The following is a 16,216-nucleotide window of genomic DNA, read 5'->3' on the forward strand; positions in this document are numbered from 1 at the left end:
CTGTATAAGGGTGAGACAACGCCATGAAATGAGCTGCTTTAGTCAACCTGTCAACCACCACAAAGATAACTGTCTTGCCATTGGAAACAGGAAGTCCATCAATGAAGTCCATAGCGAGGTCGGTCCATATGGTGCCAGGGATCGGCAAGGGTTGCAGCAAACCAGGATAAGCGGCAGTATCGTACTTACATTGCTGAAAAACTGCACAACTTCGGATATAAGATTGAATATCCACTGCCATTCCCTTCCAAAAGAACAACCTTTTCACCTTTTTGCATGTAGCATCACATCCAGAATGTCCTCCTGCCCCTGAAAAATGCATCAATTGCAAGATTGTATTGTGAAGTGTCACGTCGTAAGGCACCACAATCTTGTTTTTCCTTCGCAATACTGACTGGACCCAAGAATAGTGTTTCTTCACTGTATGTTTAGCCTGCAACTCTGCAATTAATCTGCTCAACTCGGTGTCATGACTATAACATGCCTGAATATCTTTAAGGAGATCACTCCAATACCGACATTGTCATATGCAATACTTCAGCTCCTTCTACACGAGGCAACGCATCAGCAGCCACATTGTCTTTTCCCTGCCTATACTGAATTTCATAGTCAAATTCGAGCAGTTTAGGCAGCCACTGTTGCTGAATAGGTGTGTTCAACCTTTGTTCTAGTAAGTATTTCAAGCTGCATTGATCCGTTTTGATCACAAAATGACTTGGCAACAAGTAATGGTGCCATTTCTGCACCGCAAAAACCACAACAAGCAGCTCCTTCTCATAAATGGAGAGGTTTAGTTGTTTGCCCTTCAGGTGGCAACTGATGAATGCCAATGGATGTCCTTCCTGCATTAATACAGCCCCTATTCTGGTTGTACACGCGTCAGTTTCTACCACGAATGGCTTATCAAACATTGGGAGAGCTAGTACCGGAGCTTGGCATAAAGCATGTTTTAAGCTGAGAAAAGCCTCTACAGCTTCATTGGACCAAAGAAATGAATCTTTTTTGTGAGAATGGTTAGTGGCCTTGTTATAGTACCGAAGTTCTTAACAAAACGTTGATATTACCCAACTAAGCCCAAAAACCCGCGCAACTGCTTCACATTGGAAGGAGTTGGCCAGTCTACAACAGCGTTGACCTTGGCATGGTCTGTAGATACCCCATCAGCAGCAATATAATGCCCCAAATACTCAACCCAATCTGTTGCAAACGCACACTTACTTCCCTTAGCAAACAACTTGTGTTGTCGCATCGTTTGGAAGACAAGTTGGAGATGACTGATGTGGTCGTCTATGGTGGAACTATACACCAATATGTCATCAAAGAAAACAAGCACAAACTTTCGCAAGAACTCATTGAAGACTGCATTCATCAAACCTTGAAATGTGGCGGGAGCATTTGTTAAGCCGACTGGCATTACCAGATACTCGAAATGTCCACTATGAGTCTTGAAGGCAGTTTTGTGTATATCTTCAGGCTCCATCCTTACTTGGTGGTATCCTGCTCGTAAATTAATCTTGGAGAATATAGTTGATCCTCCTAATTCATCCAATAAATTTTCTATCAGAGGAATGGGGAACCGGTTCTTAATGGTGAGACCATTTAGACCCCTGTAATCCACACACAACCGCCAGTTACCATTTTTTTCTTGACCAATACCACCAGAGAAGAGAAAGGACTCGAGCTAACCCTGATAGTTCCTGCAGATAGCAAATCCTTAACTATCTTGTCAATTTCATTCTTCTGATAAGTAGCGTAACAGTATGGGCATTGATTCACCGGGTCTGAACTTGCTTTGAGTATAATCTTGTGGTTATGCCCATCCCTGAAAGGAGGAAATGTGGTAGGTTCCTCAAAAATGTCAGAGTATTCTTTTTCAAGCTGCAGGATAGCAGAATTATTCTCATTTTCTCGTTAACTTTTCTCTACTCAACACAACATGGCATCTTCCTGTTGCACTACTTCTTGAGCACAAATCATAGAAATTTGAATCGAGTCTTTCTGGTTCTTGTTAAATTTTGTTGCTTTTACTGTATGGACTGCTCCTTGTTTGATTCCCTATAGTAGCATTTTCTGATTCTTCCACCAGAATCCCATCTCCAGCTTTTGTAAGTTCCATGTAATGTCCCCCAATGGTGCCAACCATTGTACTCCCAAAACCATATCACAACCACCCAATGGAATCAACATAAAGTCGTCTTGAAATGGAGTGCCCTGAAACGACCACTGAAACTGAGGGACTTGACCTTGCACACCAAGCTTGCTTCCATCTGCAACTGATACTCGAGTGATACAAGAAAACTGCACATTAACTCCTAACATTTTTGCAGTACGAGGGTCCATAAAATTGTGGGTAGAACCTGAGTCCAATAGAATAAACAACACCTTTTTTTTGTGAACTCCCCTGACCTTCATAGTCCTATAGTCTGATACTCTTGACACCGCGCTAATGGACACCCGAGGAGTGTCTTTTTCTTCTTCCTCCAAAGCTTGACCGTTTACACCACTGTAGTCTTCATCCTCGTCCTCTACTTCTATCATAAACACCTAAGATTTCTTGTGTTTAAGATAATGGTCTGGTGTATACTTCTCATCACAGATGAAGCACAAACCCTTGGCCCTTCGTTCACTCAATTCCTCCTAAGATAAAATTTTCCTGTTAGCCGGTGCTTGAAACCCTTGCTTAGGCGTTTCAGATACATTCTCCTGCCTGGTGGACGTCTGATGCTTTGAAGCTGAGCCATTAAAAGGTGCTTTAGAGTGATACCCGCTTTCCGTGTTACTCTTGTACTAAGGATGGGCCTTTTCGTACAAGCGTCCTAACACCAAACATTGGCGCACAGACTGAGGCTGAAACATGCGTATGTGCATTTGAGTATCCAACCTAAGACCTACCAAATAAGCACTCACCAAGTATTCTTCAGAGAGTAATGCCCTAGTATTAATCAACTCAAACTTCTGGTGGTAGTCAACTATCCCATCCGTTTCCTGCAACTTTTTAAGGTCTGCAATCGGATCATCCATCACATCTTAAAACGTTCCTTTAGCAAAGGCTTATAAGAACCCCAATCACGCAGAACACTTCTACCTAAAGGTGTTTGAACCATAGAGTGATGCCATGTAGCGGCATGACTGTCAAAATGCATCGAAGCCATCCTGACCTTAGATTCAAAAGGTGTTCCATCCAAAGAGAAAAAATCTTCTACCTTACCCAACCATTCAGTAACACGATCACCATCAAAACGAGGGAAGTCAACCTTACCGAGTCTTGTGACACCAGAATAGTAACCTGGCAAAGGAGATTCACCACTTCGATGTTGACTAGAACAACCTGCAGAAGAGCCTGGCGTCGCTGACACGACCATCAGCCTCTTGTCACCATACTTCTGATCGTTGTTGTTCACCGGTTGTTTTGGGATCATTTTTATCATGTCGAACATGTCAACAATGCTCCGATCGATCTTCTTATTCTGTTCAGCAATCACCAACTCAAGTGCCTCCGTACGGTTGAGAACCTGAGCCATCTGAGTCTCATCACTCACCGTAGTTTCAGAACTCTCCTCCGTAGCTCCGTCGTCCACCTTGTTCATCTGTGATCGCGTTCCAACCATCATTTTTCCGAGGAACACACAGCTCTGCTACCAATGACAAGGATTCGGCGCCTAGACGTTTGGGGCTGGGAGATAGTGTGAAAGTAAAGCCAAAACCTCCGTTGTTGGAGTTGGAATGGAATATGGAGAAGACGAAAGAGGTGCTAAAAGAACGAACGACGGCTTTGGTAGTGAGATTTTTATGGTCAAACAGTCTAACTGGTTTGTTGTAGAACACTGTTACAATGGCGTTTGACTTTTGATCGGTGAGTCTCAATTGTCCATTGGGTTTGATGGTCGCAGCTCCTTCTGTTTGGATCTCAGATATGTAGTCCTTAAAACCTCTGAAAACGAACTCTGTTGTTGTCTCTGGTGATGTGGTTTGAGCTTGAACAAAGACGCTAAAAAACTGGAAGAGCACAAATAAGATTGATACCACGGATCGAGACATTGGATATCAAGAATAGAGAGAATGTGTTTAAAATGAAGAAATTAACAATAGATGATTATTATGTAGATTTGCGATTTACAGGGGAGTTTGGATTTATGATTTAATGATCAAGGAAGTTGTAAGAGCATTCATATGGTTCTCTAGGATATATTTGTTTAGGATCAAAACAGATTGATCAACAGGGAAATGGGGAAGAAGAGATTAAGGATTGATCATTGACTATGGTTTTTAATGTAGAATTTAAGAACCCATGTATGGGGTCTCGTTGACCAGTTTTTTTTTTCTAGTACTCCAAAGTCATGTGCTTTAAAAATTTGGAAACCTCATGAAAATTATCCCAAAGGTAATGCACTTTTAGGTTGGCAAAAGTTCGAAAAGCAAGGTTGTGTTGATGAATGCAGAGGAGCAAAAATACCCTAAAAGCTTTCTTCAGCCAAATGTGAGAGTGTTCGATGTTTATTTTAGATGGAAAATAAAATATAGTACTTTATTTTTGTGTCTGAATGGAAGTTCACAATGTTTGTGTTGGAATTGTGTCTCACATCAGAAGTATAGAATATTCGTGGAGAACAATTCTTGCGTTCACTCTAGGGGTGAACCTTATGTTCACTTCTCTTTAATTAAACCAATCAGAATGTGACATATCATAATACATTGAAGAACTTATTTATTCATTTTATTATAAAATAAGGAAACAAAATCTTTATACATTATTATAAAATTAAAAACTCAAACCACTCTTTTATAAACCCAAACCGGTATATAATTTCATTCTAATTATAAAATCTAAACTTTAACCATCTCATTTGTAAACCCAAACCGATATATAATTCCGTTCTAATTGTAAAATCTAAATCTTAACAATCTCATTTGTAAACCCAAACCGACATATAATTTCGTTTTAATTGTAAAATCTAAACCTTAACCACTTCATTGGTAAACCCAAACCGACATATTATTTCGTTTAAATTATGAAATCTAAACCCTAAACACTTCATTTGTAAACCTAAACCAACATATAATTTCGTTCTAATTATAAAATATAAACCCTAACCACTTCATTTGTAAACCCAAACTGACATATAATTTTGTTTTAATTGTAAAATTTAAACCCTAATCATCTTATTTGTAAACTCAAACCGACAAATAATTTCGTTCTAATTATAAAATCTAAACCAAGCCAATATTTATCTTTCCTTAATTAAAAGTATACATAATTTGTTTCCTTAATTTATTTTGTCTTTTAATTTAATTTTGATTTAATTTTTAAATGAAATAATGTATAGAAGATTCTGATTGGTCGAAAAGGAAGAAGTGAACAACAAGATTCACCCTAGGAGTGAACCTAAGTATTTTTCATTCGTGGACTAGTATATAAGTGTGTGGCAATTATCTACTCTTGAGCTACTTTTTTGGCAATTGTGTCCTACACTTACTAATAGTTTGTAAATGATTCACTCCCAAGAAGGGAAACCAGCAGTGACGTTCCCGCACTGCAACTAAGATTGTCCAAAAAAAAGTTAAAAGATTGAATTTGTTTTCTACCAAAAACTCTGCTGTTTTTTCTCAAGCGATTTTGCTTAATAATACAGTTATTCCTTCATTGAATTTGAGACTAGCAATGAGCCTTTTTCTTTTGCCTGGAGTGTTACGTATGAGTGAGGATCAAAGACAATGTTATATCGCTACAAGCTTTGGCGCCCTGTGTAATTTACATTATCTTGGAGCTTTGTTCAATAAAAAAAATTATTTTCAAAGGATACAAAAGAAATCAAAAGAACAATACTCTTTGGTCAAAAGAGGAATTAGACACGGTACCAGACCTAACAGACAGTGACCTATAAGTCCATCATTCCTAATGACGATTTAATTTCAGTTTCCGAGAAAATTCTTAGAAGTTGATTTTCAGGAGATCTCAACAAGTTCATCATCATCTTATCTTGTTCTTCTCCTTCATCTAAGATTCTCTTTCCAAGCAAACAAAAAAAAAGAAAAGAAGAGGAACACTCAATACAAGTCTGTCCGCACCATAACACACTTCTGAAAACAAACAGATAAGTCATGAACTCATTAGATTCTCAGGTCTAGTGTCTGATTCTTCTTTTGACCTAAGAGTATTGTTCTTTTCATTTCTTTTGTATCCTTTGAAAATCGTTTTTTTTTAATCTTCAAAAATACTCCTTCTGTATTAGAATATACGATGTTTTAGAAATTTATCATGTATTACAAAGATTGATTTTTTGTATTTTTTATTAATTAATGCTATGAAATTGTAAATTTCATTAATTGAAAACTTTAAATTTTAATAAATATAAGTATGTTATTTAATAAAAATTTAATAAACTATGTTATTATAAAAATACATTTATAACTAAACATTAATTATTTTCTTAATCTATATGAAAAACTTAAAAAAATCATCAATTTCTGATACAGAGGAAGTAAAAAAAAAAAAAAAACTTTTGACCAAACCATAAATATGGCACAATAGCATCTTTAGTTATCTCTGGGCAACGAACTAACCTAAGAGAGTGAACAAGAACCCAAAGTCCCAAACTCTGTAGAGCCATTAAATAAGCAGAATTTGTTAGCAAAGGACCAAATTTAACGAGGAATAATTAACTTCGAGAAGATGAAAACAGTCACTCCAAACAGATTCCACTAGCGGATGAACATTCTTGACATGGTATCTTATCGATCACCAGCAGCTTCACCTCAAAACCATTTCGTAGAGCACTTTCCAAATGGGTCAAATTCAACTTTCTCTTGTCGTGGAAGAAACTCAACGGAACGTTAACTGTGTAAGAGGCAAAGCTTGATTCATATTATGTGCAGGATTTGCAATATATATAGCCTTGTACATAAGGGTTTTGCTAATGATTAATTACAATTATAGCGTTTGTCTATATTTCTCCTTTACACACCCCCTCATGGAGGCAGTAACCTGACTCCAATCTTGCTGTTGAGTTCTCGAAGCCGTGGACCAGGTAATAGTTTCGTTAGTGCATCCGCAAGCTGATGATGAGTGAATACGTGAGTAACGCGAAGCATGCCAGCTTGAATGTGATCCCTAACAAAATGATAGTCAATCACAACATGTTTCATCTTAGAGTGAAACACCGGATTAGCACAAAGGTACATGGCACCAATATTGTCGCAGTAGATAACAGGATCCATTGGTAGAGAGATTCCCATTTCGATTAAGAGAGAGCAGATCCAACGGAGTTCAGATGCAGTATTCGCAACGGCTCGATACTCTGCTTCGGTACGGTAGACAAACGAGAGACACTCTTCTGTTTCTTCGAAGACCATGATACGAGACTTCCACCAAAGTAAATAATGTATGCATTCGTAGAAACGTAATTACCCTTATCACGGCCCCAATCAGCATCGGAAAAAACGTGAACTGTTAGAGGAGCATCACGACGAAGAAAGATCCCAAGGGACCTGGTTCCAGCGAGATAACAGAGAATGCGTTTTGCCGCTTGCCAATGATCTGTTGTAGGTTGGTGCATGAACTGAGACAATTTGTTGATGGCAAAAGCAATGTCAGGGCGTGTGAAGGGTAAGTATTGCAGACTCCCAACCACCATTCGTTATTCCTTAGCATCAGAGAGGACTATGCCAGAGTAAAGTGTAAGTGGTTTTTCCGTCATAGGAGTGGGTACCAGCTTCGCATCGAGCATGTGTGTCTTTGCCAAAAGATCAATGATGTATTTCCGCTGCATGAGATGAAGACCAGTAGTGCTGTGCGTAGCCTCAATCCCCAAGTAATCACTCAATGCACCAAGGTCCTTGAGTGAAAAACTAGCCGCGAGGGCGGCATGAAAAGCACGTACCAGAGGAGCTTCACCTGCGATGATTATATCATCTACATAGACAAGGACATACATGTAAGCAGGACCATTGTTGTAGATGAATAAAGATGAATCAGCAAGAGATACTCTAAAACCCGATTGGAGGAGAAAATTGTGAAGTTCCTGGTACCACACTCGAGGCGCCTGTTTAAGACCATACAAGGCCTTATTCAGACGACACACGTAATGGGGACGGTCTTTTTCGACGAAGCCAGGAGGTTGACTGACATAAACTTCATCATGTAATGTGCCTTGAAGGAATGCGTTATTGATATCCACCTGTTGTATTGCCCAATTTTGTCTAACCGCAACCTCAAGAACAAGCCGGACCGTCGTGGTTTTGATGACTGGGCTAAACGTCTCAGTGTAATCGAGACCATACTGCTGATTGAATCCTCACGCAACCAATCGAGCCTTGTACCTGTCAATTGAGCCATCAGGTTGATATTTAAGGGTGAATATCCACTTACAAGGTATAACTTGTTTGCCCGGTGTCGGAGGAACAACATACCAAGTTTTAAGTCTGAGTTGCGCATTGATCTCAACAGCCATGGCGTTTTGCCAATTCGGATCCCGGAGTGTCTGTGCCACAGTCGTAGGAATTACAGGGGAAGTGGACACGGTAAGGTTGAATTTTTGGTTTGGCTTGGTTATATGGTTCTTAGCTCTGGTTTTCATAGGATGTAAGTTTTGGGGAAGTGGTGGAGGACTTGGCGACGGGGATGGAGAATGTGTCGGTATGACTGGATGTGATGAGGTGGTGGGTGATGAAGAGGACGATGTCGGAGTAGACGAAGACGTTGGTGAAGGAGACGAAGGGGAGGTTGGTGTTTCTGGGTTAGTGGAAGGTGGGCTTGGAATAGAATCTGGGCTTTGTGGTTGTGATGGGCTTGAATGTGAATAGGCCGGAGTTGGTGGATTATCATGAATCCTTTTTGTACGTGTTTCATGATCGAGATCAGAAGATGGTGGGGAAGAGGACGGTACCGGGGACGGAGACGCAGACGACGGTAGTGGCAATGGAGATTCAATAATCGATAGAGGGTGAGGGGGACCTGAGCAGGACGGAGGTGAATGAGCTGATGACGTGGGGACACGCAACACCGAATTCCATGCTTGTGGAGCTTGAACAATAACCGGAGATGTAGCGGACGAGGCTGGAGACGAAGGTGGTGTAGCAAACGGGAAGATTATCTCGACGAACTGGACGTGACGAGATATATAAAGCCGACCAGTGGGAACATCAACACAAATATACGCACTCTGCGTTAGAGAGTAATCGAGGAAAACACAAGGTGTTGAGCGAGACTCGAGTTTGTTTTGCCGGTACGGTCGAAGCCACGGATAACACACACAACCAAAAACTCTAAGCTTCAAGTAATTTGGTGAGACATGGAAAAGCTTGAAGTACGGAGAGTCACCGCGTAAGACAGCAGTCGGCATTCGGTTGATTAAGTAGACCGCAGTAGCAAAAGCATACGGCCAGTATCGTTTCGGAACAGACACATTATCAAGGAGTGCAAGGCCTGTCTCAACAACGTGTCAGTGCTTTCTCTCCAAAATGCCATTGTGTGGAGGCGTGTGAGGTGGTGTGGTGAGGTGCGAGATCCCGTTGGCCACCAAGAAGGAACGCAAGGCAATAAATTCCCCTCCATTATCCGAGTATAACGTTCGAATTTTGCTCTGAAAGCGATTTTCGACTAGTGCTTTGAAAGCAATAAAAACCTCTTTAACCTGTGATTTTTGTTTTAAAGGATATAGCCAGGTGTATCTAGTGAAGTGATTGACAATGAGAAGATAGTATTTGAAATTATCTGTGGATGTAATAGGAGAGGACGAAACATCTGTATATAAATACTCAAGTGGTTGTGAGGAAACAATTGTGTTTGAGGAGAAAGGCAACTGGTGACTTTTATTGATCAAACACTCCGAACAGGAGAAATGTTTTTGTGGAGAAGGGGAGAGAGGTAAAGAAAATATGGAAACAATGCTTTTTAAAACATGAAAAGAGGGATGCCCTAGTCGAAGATGCCAAGAAGAGGGGTCGGTCTTTGATGACGGTGAAGCCGAGAAGATGGAAATGGTGTTAGCGGTGACCGGCCACTCATACAATTCATTCTTAGTTCTGCCTTGGAATAACTTGACTCCCGTGCTCATATCCTTCACCTGAAAGTATGTCGGAAAGAAATGAACTGAAACTTGATTAGCGTTGCATAATCGATAAACCGATATAAGGTTCTTAGCGATATTAGGAACATATAAGATATCTTTAAGAGCAAGAGAGCGAGATGGAGTAGGGAGTAAGGCGGAACCGGTATGTGTGATTTGTAGGCCAGAAACATCCGCAATAGTAACCTCTTCTCCCCCAGTATACGGTTGATGGAGTTAGAAATTAGCAAGGTCAGATGTTATGTGATGAGTAGCACCGGAGTCACAAATCCAAGGGTTTTTCGATGACATAGCTGCGACATAAGCTCTGGGCTGCCATGGTGTATATCCTCCACCAGAGGGAGAATAGCCGCGACCCAAAGCTTGGAATTGAGAACACCGCCGTGCACTGTGACCGAACACACCACAAATCTGGCAACGACCATGATAGCCACGTCCGTATGAGTCACGAGAACCCGTGTTGGTGGGATGCCACTGACCACGAGGAGCCACAATTGTGGAGGACGCGAAGTGGAGTTATGATGACCACCTTTGTTCTTGTATGCCACCACATTCGCAGTCACCAGAACAGAGGAGGAAGCATGAGCAAGCGACTGAAGTTTCAGCTCATAGTTGATCAGCTTCTCGTGGATCTCCATCAACGAGGATGGCGTGTCACGGCCATCGATCTGATCAATGACGGGTTTATAATCATCAGGAAGGCCACCAAGAACGTAGTCAACTTGGTCTTCATGATCGATGGGCTTCCCAAGCAAAGCGAGTTGGTCGAACCGAGTGGTGAAACCCTGAACGTAATCGTCGACAGATCTGGTGCCTTTCTTCCATTGTTTGATCTATTCGCGAATCTGTTTGATGTGTCCCCAACTTGGTTTGGCGTAGGTGGAGGAAAGAGTGCTCCAGATCTAAGCAGAAGTCACTGTTTCGGAAAGAAGTGGCTGGATTTCAACAGCGATTACACCAAGGAGACTAGAGTAGATGAGTTGATCTTGTCTCTGCCAAAGAGCATAAGCTGGATTTGCAGAAGGGACACCAACGAACGTCACCGTAGCATCAGGAGCAGAGGTTGTACCATCGAGATAACCAGCAAGGTCATATCCAGCGAGCAAGGCCTTGACCTGATGACTCCACATCAGAAAGTTTAAAGTCGTAAGCTTGGTGACGTTGGGCATGTTAACGTTGTGGAGAGAGGAGGCATCGGATGTTGCAATGATCTCACTTTGAGGAGAAGACATGGTCGAGCAAGAGGTAGCGTGTGTAGGAAGAAAGAGGAGAAAGGAAAAAGGAAGAGAAACGAGAAGCGGCGGAAGGAGAAAAGAAATTTTTTAGGTTTAGGTCTTTTAGATCTACTGTTCTGATACCATGTAAGAGGCAAAGCTTGATTCATATTATGTGCAGGATTTACAACATATATAGCCTTGTACATAAGGGTTTTGCTAATGATTAATTACAATTATAGCCTTTGTCTATATCTCTCCTTTACAAACTGTGTATAGAAAATATGCAGGTTGCAGGTTTTGTAAAGAAGAAAAGATCAAATAAGGTAACTCTCTTATTATTAGCTCTAAAAAAATCTCTCAAAAACTAATGCTCTCTCACAATTGTTCTCTTTCAAACTCTCAATCTCTATGTATTAATGTCATAACTCGATTAGGAATGCTCTGCCTTTCTATCTTAAGTTCTTCTCAAGCTTAAACCAACATTCTCCCCTTTAAGCTTGACCTCACTCTTCACTTCACTCACTCCAATGAGATCTCTCATCTCCTTGAACTTAATCCTCCCTAGTGCCTTCGTCGATATGTCTGCCTTTTGCTCACTTCCCGGTACATGTTCTACATCGATCAATCCACTCTCGACACACTACTTATAAAGTGGAATCGCCTATCTATGTGTTTACTCCGACCATGAAACACAAGGTTCTTTGTCAATGCAATTGCAGACTGATTGTCGAGTCGTATTATAACCTTCTCACATAGAGCTCTGGTAACCTCACTAAGCAGTTCTTGTAACCAGATGGCCTGTTTTGCTGCTTCTGTTCCAGCCATGAATTCAGCTTCACAAGAAGATAAGGCTACGACATCTTGCTTCTGTGAACACCAGGTTATCAAACTCTCCCCTAAGTAAAAGATATGTCCAGAACTGCTTTTACCATCATCAGGATCAACGTTGTGACTGCTGTCACTGTATCCTATAAGTTTCGGTATCTTCCATCTCCCAAACGTTAATCCGAGATTTGTAGTTCCTTTCAAATACCTCAAACATTGTTTCATAGCTTCTCCATGAGATTCTCTAGGATTTTGCATATACCTGCTTAGAACTCCAACACAAAACGATAGATCAGGTCGTGTATGGAGTAAATAGCGAAGGCATCCCACATTTTTCCTGTATATTGTTGCATCGATCTCTTTCTCATTCTCAGCTTTAGACAATTTCAGGCCAACCTCCATTGGTGTATGTACCAAATTGCAGTCTCTTATCCCTGCTTCTTCAAGAATCTTCTGAGCATAACGAGTTTGATTCAAAGTTATTCCTCCTTGATGTTGTAACACTTTGATACCCAAGTAATATGTCAGCTTGCCTAAATCACTCAACTCAAACTTTGATGACATCTCTCTCTTGAACTCATTAATAATCATCCAATTTGTGTCTGTCACAAATAAATCATCAACATAAACACCAATGACTAGCAAATGCTCACCAACTTCCTTGCGATATACCGATGGCTCCTTTGAGCACTTAACAAAACACAATCCTAGCAAAATTGTGTTCAACTTGTTGTTCCATGCTATAGGTGATTGACCCAAACCATACAGTGCTTTGTTCAACTTGTAAACCTTCTCTTCACTTCCAGCCTTTTGAAAACCTTCTGGTTGTGAGACATAAACTGTTTCCTTGAGCTCACCATGCAGAAAAGCTGTCTTAACATCAAGATGATGTATCTCCCATCCATATGTTGCTGCAAGATCAATAAGCAATCTAATTGTTTCAATCCTTGCCACTGGAGGAAAAACCTCCTCAAAGTCAACTCCATACTGTTGTACATATCCCTTTGCAACAAGTCTAGCTTTGTGCTTGTTGAAACTTCCATCTGAGTTTTTCTTTACTTTAAACACCCATTTAAGTCCGATTGGTTTTGCTCCATTTGGCAAATCAACAAGATCCCATGTTTTCAACCTTTCAATTGAACCAACTTCTTCTATGCAAGCGTGTATCCATTCTTTTGAGTCCTTTGCTTCCTCAAAGTTTCTCGGTTCATTGTTAATACTAGGATTTTTTTGTCTCTATCCTAGCAGGTTCAATTAGCCTTATGTAGTTGTAGTACTTAAGGTGTCAATCCAGTTGGGAAACTTTACTAACAATTGAGATGCAATCAAGCAATCACAAGTCAAGCCAATTGATATGTTACGGTTTTGACTCACTTTGACCCCGTTTATTTGATAGTTTTGTAGTTGTTTGAGTCCTTTTCAGGTTATAATAAGAGGCTAGGAAGCTAAAAGCAAGGATTGGAACAGCAAGAGCAATCAGAGCAGAAAGGAGTTGAATTGGAGCAGAAAAGCTGATTTTAGACCTAGGAGCACATGCTCCCGATTTCCGAGCACATGCTCCCAACTCTACGGTTTCATGACGACACGTGGCAAGCATCTAGGCGCTGATTCCCTGCCTAATTCCCCTTATTTTAGGCGATCTTTTGTGAGAGAAAGAGGGAGGAGATCATTTTTTAATAGGGAGATTTGAATTTGGATTCTTTCCTTATTTTTCTCTACTTGTATGCTATTTAACCTAGTGTTTTTAGGAGAGATGGAATATACCTTTTCTTTTGGTTTTTGAGCGACACTTTTGTGAGAGGGAGAAAAGCGGCTACCTTGTGAAGCATTCTCTGAACCCTTTTTATTTTTATGTCATTGAATTTCTCATCTTTTGCTATGATTCATTTCTCTATGTCTGAGTAGTTTTCTTTGCTAGATTAGGGGTTTCATGGGTTAGCAACAGAACACAAATAGGGCTTTATATAATCGATTGTCTTCACTATTGTTAGACTTAATGCTTAGGTTGATTTGATCACCCAATCTATGATTCTAGGTTTATCTATTCATCAAAAGTGTAATAGGTTGCTAGAAAAGACATTAGTGGGCAAATTATCCTAGACCTGCGAAAGTTGATGTGTAGGTGATTTGTGAACTTATCATTCCTGTTCTTTAATGCTTGTCTGCGATTCTGGGCTCAAACGACAGTTTAGGGTTTATGGACCGCCGAGCATGTGCTCCGGATGTCTGAGCATGTGCTCCGCGTCTCCGCACAGAATCGATCAGATAGAGTTATTGATACCACGACAGTGGATCAGTTTATATTTATGTTTGAGTTCTAGACTGGTACTTAATCTATGCCCTGAATAGTTGTTTAGTTGCTATCTCTGAAATTCCCGAGAATTATCCCTGATCTAGTGTTTTGCTTATTGCCTTTTTGTACCGTTTGAATTGCGAAACTGTTACCAAACAAACCCAACTTTGAATTGTCTTAGCTTGAAATTGAACCAATAGAACCATACAGTAAAACTTGGTCTTCGTGGGATTCGACCCCTAAGTACTACTTCTTTGCTGTGCACTTGCAGTAGGAAAATAGGGTTTAAAACTCTGTGTATCACCAATTCAAAGAGTGGTTTTATCTCTAACAATCCTAGAATGATCAGAATGCAAAACGAAATTGAGTTACACAACTAGAAACGAGAATGCATGACAAGAAGCAAAAATGAATGAAAATAGAAACGAGTCTAAACATGAACTAAACAGCAAGAAGCGAAACAATCTCAAGAATGCAATAAAAATCAGAAAGAAAGAAATCCTAAGGATGGGAGTAATTGATGTCGGTGGAGTATCCTAGTCTATAGAGTGTTTAACATGTCACAAGCAAACTATCCATAAACAATGAACATCACGACTTAGCTAATCCAATCTCTTGACAGAAGCTACTCAGACTCAACCACTTACAAACCTAGCTCTCGCTAGAGAAACATGATCAAGCAGGCATGACAAACAAGTTCATTCACGTCAACAAACATCCTAGACAACTAATCTCCTAGGCTAGGAATGCAATTCTCTGGCACTAGTTGGTCAGACATTTCATCGAACACCTTTTGGGTGTGGAAATGTCTAAGACCTAGTTCCAATTGATCAGAGAGAAACTAGTATTTCTAACTCTAGTCCAGAAGGGAATCATACAAATGAAAGCTTAAACACCCTACATCCTAAGATCCTCCACCTAGTCTATCCCATCCCCAAGAACTCTAACACTACTCGGATCTAGAAATCATCATCAACGATACAATTCAGAAAGCATTGAATTAGGCATCATTAGATAGATAAAACTGGGAAGAACAATTTTGTAGAGGAAATCAAATGCAAAAACTGAATAAACTCAAAGATATCGGATTACAAAGTCTGAGAACATTTTGGGTGGTTAGGTAAAACCTTAAGGAAAAGAACAAAACGAGAAAAAAGATGTCCCAAGCCAAGACTTAACAAAATGTATTTATAGTAAAAACATGTAAATCCCTAAAACTTAAAACGACAAGGTAAAGAGTCGGTTTGGGAATCTCCTGAAGTGTGTGAGACGGAGCATCTTCCTTACATGTGCGATCGAGTCGGTGCAGCAGGATGGATCGAGCGACGTGAAGTGATGCGCGTGATGAGTGGCTCAAGACGTGGCTTGAACGGTGGTTCGACTGGGTGGCTTGACTGGTAGTTCGATTAGTAGTTCGATTGGCGTCTCGACTGGTGTCTCGACTGGTGTATCGATTGGTAGTTTGACTGGTTGTTCGACTGGTAGTTCGACTGGTAGTTCGACTGGCGTCTCGACTGGCGTCTCGACTGGTGTCTCGACTGGCGTCTCGACTGGTGTCTCGACTGGTAGTTCGATTGGTGGTTCGACTGGCGTCTCGACTGGTAGTTCGACTGGCGTCTCCACTGGCGTCTCCACTGGCGTCTCCACTGGTGTCTCAACTGGTGGTTCGACTGGTGGTTCGATTGGCGTCTCGACTGGTGTCTGGACTGGTAGTTCGACTGGCGTCTCCACTGGTGTCTTGACTGGTGTCTCGACTGGTGGCTCGATTGGTGAGTTCAAACAGTGGCTCGATCGGTGCTCGACCGGATGTGTTTCCA

This window comes from Camelina sativa, chromosome 7, assembly GCF_030686135.1.
Source record: "Camelina sativa cultivar CO46 ecotype springtype chromosome 7, ASM3068613v1".
Lineage (NCBI taxonomy): Eukaryota > Viridiplantae > Streptophyta > Magnoliopsida > Brassicales > Brassicaceae > Camelina > Camelina sativa.